The sequence below is a fragment of the Ailuropoda melanoleuca genome, chromosome X, assembly GCF_002007445.2.
Source record: "Ailuropoda melanoleuca isolate Jingjing chromosome X, ASM200744v2, whole genome shotgun sequence".
Lineage (NCBI taxonomy): Eukaryota > Metazoa > Chordata > Mammalia > Carnivora > Ursidae > Ailuropoda > Ailuropoda melanoleuca.
The window spans coordinates 51,806,260-51,813,379 of NC_048238.1; positions in this window are offsets into that span (position 1 = coordinate 51,806,260).

Consider the following 7,120-nt stretch of genomic DNA (forward strand, 5'->3'; position numbering starts at 1 on the left):
ATTTCTAACCCAGATTTCTCTCATAAGTGGTTTCCCTCAAAACCAATCTATCCAATTTACCAATCTCTAACAAACACTTTAACATCAACATAACCAATATCAGATGAAACATCTTCCCCCTCCCAATCTCACATTTTATCACCAAATCCTGTTAATTTTACCACCTTCATATTAATCCAGTGTGTTCTCTTCCCTTCTCCACTGTCACAACCTAGTCAAAGCCCTCACCGACATTCCTAGACAATTGCCACTTCTACTAGAGTTCTCTCTAATCAATCCATTCATCACACTGGTCCCAGAGTGCACTTATTAATGCTTAAGTCTGACTTGTTAGTCTTTTGCTTGAAAACCTTTTTTGCTCCTGCAGTGTTTCTACCAGCATATCCTGAATTATGTTCTGCGTACCATTAATGTTCCATAGATGTTAACAAATATTGCACATAAAAATGATTATGTGGTTAAATAACTGTGGGAGATGCTGGATTAAACAAAGCTAGATAGATGTACTTACTGAAATACTTTCAGAATCTTCACAACACTAATGCCTTGTGAATATCCAAGAGGGAGTATTTAGTATTTCCCAAACTTACCTGACAATGGAACCCTTGTTTCAAATAACACCTATTACCATCGCAGGGAACATTTAGTGTTTCTCTAAATACAGTCTTGCAAATGCTGGTCTACAAGATAAAGTTCAAATCCCTTGGTATGGCAGAGAAGGTTGCTAGTTATATAGAGAAGGTGGCTGATCTGATTTGGGAGCCTATCAGATTGGGAGATGCCTTGGTAGTAGTCACTGGGGCTAATTGGATGAGTCAAAACCTCATAAGAGGTAACCAAAAGGTAACTGAATGAAAGGGGGAATTGGATTTGAATTGTTCTCACCTGTTTGGGTTGTCTAGGAAGAGCAAACTATAGCAGATCTTTTTCAGAAAAAAAATCTCCAGGGCACACATGGAAATGAGCTATGCCTAAAAGAGTAAAAAATAATAATAATAAAAATTAAAAAATAAAAATAAATAAAGGGGATTCCAGTATAAGCCTTTGCTTTCTTATTAGCACCAGCCACATGTTCCTTCTTGAAAATTCATTCCCCCATATCTTTTCTCCTCACCCTCAGCCTCTACCCCACAATGCAATCTCTTGTTCTGCCTGTCTCTCCTTTCTCCCTGAATATTTTTGAGATACTCTAATACTCTAAGGTTTTGCTCCTCGCTCTAGATGTCACAGTAACTTACTATGAGGTGATCATCAAAGGAGCTAATCAGTAAGACTTGATCATGGAATGTGAGGGAAGGGACATTTACAAAGAGTGGCCAGGCCGGTGACCCTAATGGGCCAAGTGTAAAGGGACCCTCACAGGTAATCATGGAGGCAGAAAGTGAGCAGAGTACTTGAGTGATATCCAGAGGGCTGTCCCATAGAGGGAAGATCTGTACTTACAGTCAGAGAGTTCAAAGCTTCCCCATACATATAATAGGTCCATCATGAAGTCCAGCAAAGACCCTTCATACTCTGACTCCTGTGAATTTCCAATCACTCCCTATCATGGTCTAAAGTAGTACCCCGGAGTACTTCATGTTTTCTGAATGTTTTCACATTTCTTTGCCTTTGCACATGTTCTCTCTACATGGTAAAGCATATTCATCTTTTAAGTCCATATCAAATATCATCTTCTTAGTGAAGCCTTCACCAGGCAGAATTAATAACCCCTTGCTCCATTCTTCCATAGCCTTTCATTGGCTCTACTACTGAGAACTCGATTTTGTCAGTCTTTACCCATGGTTAACCCCATCAAGGGTGTAAAGGAGGAACTTAAAATTTTCAGTTATACTTTCTTTGCCTTTATGGATGAAAATCTCATGGTCCCACAGTATGTGCTTTAGAATTCCTCATACATCAAGGGTCTGCCATATAGTGTGATTAGAGACTTCAACACTTGGCTGTTAGAATACAACAAATCAAGTAAACAAAAAGCTAATTTTTTAAAAGTATGGAGCTGAATAATACAATAAATAATGTAGACTAGACTGTCAAGTGATAAGAAATTAATGATTAGGACAAGGAATTACACTTTCTTTTCAAGTGCACATGAATCATTCACAACTACTATTCAGTATTTGAATTCAAAATGCTCTTAATATAAAAGGTAGAAATTCCATGTATTATAGTCACAAGACACAGTATAGTAAATTAGAAATAAATAATGAATATAGAAGAAGAGAGCACAGGCAATAATTTCTCTGACATTGGCCATAGCAACATTTTTCTAGATATGTCTCCTGAGGTAAGGGAAATAAAAGCAAAAATAAACTACTGGGACCACATAAAAATAAAAAATTTCTGCATGGCAAAGGAAATAATCAACAAAACTAAAAGGCAACCTATGGAATGGGAGAAGATAGTTGCAAATGACATACCTGATAAAGGGTTAGTATCCAAAATATATAAAGAACTATGCAACCCAACACTCAAAAAATGAATAATCCAATTACAAAATGGGCAGGAGACATGAACAGACACTTCCCCAAGAAAAGACCTATAGATGGACAACAGACACATGAAAACATGTTCAACATCACTCATCATCAGGGAAATGCAAACTAAAACTACAATGAGATATCACAGCTGTCAGAATGGCTAAAAACAAAAACACAAGAAACAAGTGTTGGTGAGGATGTGGAGAAAAAGGAACCCTCATGTACTGTTGGTCTCATGGTACATGCTCTGGAATGTATTCTTCACACATCCAAGGTTGTTGGTGGGAATGCAAACTGGTGCAGCCACTGTGGAAAACAGTATGGAGGTTTCTCAAAAAATTAAAAATGGAACTACTTCACGACCCAGCAATTGCACTACTGGGTATTTACTGAAAGAATACAAAAACACTTAATTCAAAGGGTTACATTCATCCTTATATTTATAGCAGCATTATTTACCATAAATAAATTATGGCAGCCCAAGTGTGCATTGATGGATGGATGGATAAAGAAGAAGTGGTATATATACACGATGAAATATTATTCAGCCATAAAAAAGAATGAAATCTTGCCATTGCAAGGACATGGATGAAGTTAGTATAATGCGAAGTAAAAAAAAAAAAACAGAGAAAGACAAATATCATATGATTTCACTCATATATGGAATTTAAGAAACAGAACAGATGAACATGTGGGGGGAAAGAGAGAAGCAAACCAAGAAACAGACTCTTAACTATATAGAACAAACTGATGGTTAGTGGAGGAGAGGCAGGTGGGGGGATGGATTAAACAGGTGATGGAGATTAAGGAGTATACTTGTTGTGATGAACACCAGGTGACATATGGAATTGTTGAAATATTGCACACCTGAAACTAATATAACATTTAACTAACTAGAATTAAAACAAAAACTTTTTTTATAATAATATTTTTATTATATTATGTTAGTCACCATACAGTACATCCCTAGTTTTTGATGTAAAGTTCCATGATTCATTACCTGCGTACAACACCCAGTGCACCATGCAATACGTGCCCTCCTTAATACACATCACCAGCCTATCCCATTCCCCCCCAAAGCCCTCAGTTTCTTTCCCAGAGTCCATAGTGTCTCATGGTTCATTCCCCCTTCTGTTTACCCCCCTTTCTTCTTCCCTTTCTTCTCCTACCGATCTTCCTACTTCTTATGTTCCATAAATGAGTGTAACCATATGATAATTGTCAAACTTAAAAAAAAAAGAAATAAAAGAGAAGTAACAACTGACATCATATAAATACAAAGGATTGTAAGAGACTACTATCAAAAATTATATGTCATCAAATTGGACAACCTAGAAGAAATGGATAAATTTCTAGAAACATACAGTCTTCCAAGACTGGATCGGGAAGAAATAGAAAATCTAAACAGACTTCTTATTAGTAATGAAATTGAATTGGTAATAAAACAAACTCCCAACAAACATTCCAGGACCAGATGGCTTCATGGTAAAGTCTACCAAATGGTTTAAAGAAGAGTTAATACCTATCCTTCTCAAACTATTCCAAAAAATAAAGAGGAGGGAAAACTTCAAAATTCGTCCTACGATCATCGTTACCCTGATACCCAAATTGGACAAAGACACCACAAAAAAAGACAACTACAAGCCAATATCCCTGGAAAACATAGATGCAAAACTCCCCAACAAAATATTAGCAATCTGAATTCAACAACACATGAAACGGATCATTTACCATGACAGAGTGGGATTTATTCCAGGGATGGTTTAATATCTGCAAATCGATCAGCATGATATACCACATTAACAAAATGAGGAAGAAAAACCATATGACCATTTCAGTAGAAGCAGAAAAAGCATTTGACAAAATTCAACATTCGTTTATAGTAAAAACTCGCAAAAGAGCAGATTTAGAGGGAACATACTTCAACATAATAAAGGCCCTATATGAAAAAACAACAGCCAATATCATGCTCAATGGGAAAATATTGAAAATTTTCCTCTAATTTCTTTTTGATTTTCTGCTTAGGTGATCTATCTATTGCTGATAGTGGAGTGTTGATTTCCCCTACTATTAATGTATTATTATCTATATGTCTCTTTATTCTGGTTAAGAGTTGGCTTGTGTATCTTGCCGCTCCCCTGTTTGGGGCATATATATTTATAATTGTCATATCCACTTGTTGGATACATCCTTTAAGAATAATATAGTGTCCCTCTGTGTCTCTAACTATAGTCTTTAGTTTAAAATCCAATCTGCCTGATATGAGAATTGCTACCCCAGCTTTCTTTTGAGGCCCATTGGCATGAAAGATGGTATTCCATCCCTTTACTTTCAGTCTGGATGTATCTTTAGGTTCAAAATGAGTCTCTTGTAGACAGCAAATGGATGGGTCATGTCTTTTTACCCATCTGCAACCCTGTGGCATTTTATGGGAGCATTTAGGCCATTGACATTGAGAGTGATTATTGAGAGATATGATTTTAATGATGCCATGTTGCCTGTAAAGTCTTTGTTTCTATAGACTGTGACTTTCTGTTCTGTATCACTCTTGTGGCCTTTTTACTTTTATAGAACCCCCCTTAATATCTCCTGTAGGGCTGGCTTCGTGGAATTAACATAGTTAAAATGTCCATGCTACCCAGAGCAATCTACACTTTCAATGCCATCCTGATCAAAATACCAATGACATTTTTCAAAGAACTGGAACAAACAGCCCTTAAATTTGTGTGGAACCAGAAAAGGCCACGAATCACCAAGGAAGTGTTGCAAAGGAAAAACAAAGCTGGGGGCATCACAATGCCGGATTTCGAGCTGTACTACAAAGCTGTGATCATAAAGACCACATGGTACTGGCACAAAAACAGACACATAGACCAATGGAGCAGAATAGAGAACCGAGAAATGGACCCTCAGCTCTTTGGGCAACTAATATTTGATTAAGCAGGAAAAAACATCCAGTGGAAAAAAGACAGTCTCTTCAATAAATAGTGCTGGGAAAATTGGACAGCTACATGCAAAAGAATGAAACTTGACCACTCTCTCACACCATACACAAAGATAAACTCCAAATGGTTGAAAGGCCTCGATGTGAGACAGGAATCCATCAAAATCCTAGAGGAGAGCATAGGCAGCAACCTCTACGACATCAGCCAAAGCAACCTTTTTCATGACACATCTCCAAAGGCAAGAGAAACAAAAGAGAAAATGAACTTATGGGACTTCATCAAGATAAAAAGCTTCTGCACAGCCAAGGAAACAGTCAAAAAAACTAAGAGGCAGTTCACGGAATGGGAGAATATATTTGCAAATGACACTACAGATAAAAGACTGGTATCCAAGATCTACAAAGAACGTCTTAAACTCAATATGCGAGAAACAAATAAATCATAAAATGGGCAGAAGATATGAACAGACACTTTTCCAATGAAGACATACAAATGGCTAACAGACACTTGAAAAAATGTTCAAAATCATTAGCCATCAGGGAAATTCAAATCAAAACCACACTAAGATACCACCTTATGCCAGTTAGAATGGCAAAAATGGACAAGGTAAGAAACAACAAATGTTGGAGAGGATGTGGAGAAAGGGGATCCCTCCTCCATTGTTGGTGGGAATGCAAGTTGGTACAGCCACTTTGGAAAACAGTGTGGAGGTCCCTTAAAAAGTTAAAAATTGAGCTACCCTATGACCCAGCCATTGCACTACGGGGTATCTACCCCAAAGATACAGACGTAGTGAGGAGAAGGGCCATATGCACCCCAATGTTCATAGCAACATTGTCCACAATAGCTAAATCGTGGAAGGAGCCGAGATGCCCTTCAACAGATGACTGGATTAAGAAGATGTGGTCCAGGGGTGCCTGGGTGGTGCAGTCGTTAAGCATCTGCCTTCGGCTCAGGGCGTGATCCCAGCATTCTGGGATCAAGCCCCACATCAGGCTCCTCCGCTGTGAGCCTGCTTCTTCTTCTCCCACTCCCCCTGCTTGTGCTCCCTCTCTCGCTGGCTGTCTCTATCTCTGTCGAATAAATAAAATCTTTAAAAAAAAACAGTATATCATTTTTATTATATTTATTATGGACTTAAGCAACTTTTGAAAACCAAGGACCTAATGAATCTTAAACAATTTAAATCTTTCAATTGTCTTGTACTCATTGTGTAGATTCTATTGTAGCCTGACACCATCACGTCTCTTTTGCATGGAAAGCTTTATACCGTCTGCATGTGACAATGCTTGCTACATAGGAAATCAACATTAATAACTGTCAACTGTGTTGGAATATTCATCCAATAGACCAATAGGGTAGGTGTCTGACTTAAGTTCCCCCTGTGCCTAGTGCAGTGATCAATAAATATTGCTGAATGAAGTGAATAAATTAGCAAATATCTGAGGTGTCCAGGAATACCTATCAGGGCCCTAATTTATCAAAGAAGATCCAGCCCCCGAGTAGGCAGGGATCAGCTTGCCAGGTGGGAAGATGGCAGAAAAACAGGAAGAGTCAGCAATTGATTCAAAAGCAGTTTGTTACTAAGGCACCTGGTTGTCTCAGTCAGTTGACCGTCTGACTCCTGATGTCGGCTTGGGTCCTGATGTTGGGGTTGTAACGTCAGGGTCGTGAGTTGAGCCACGCTTTTCCCTC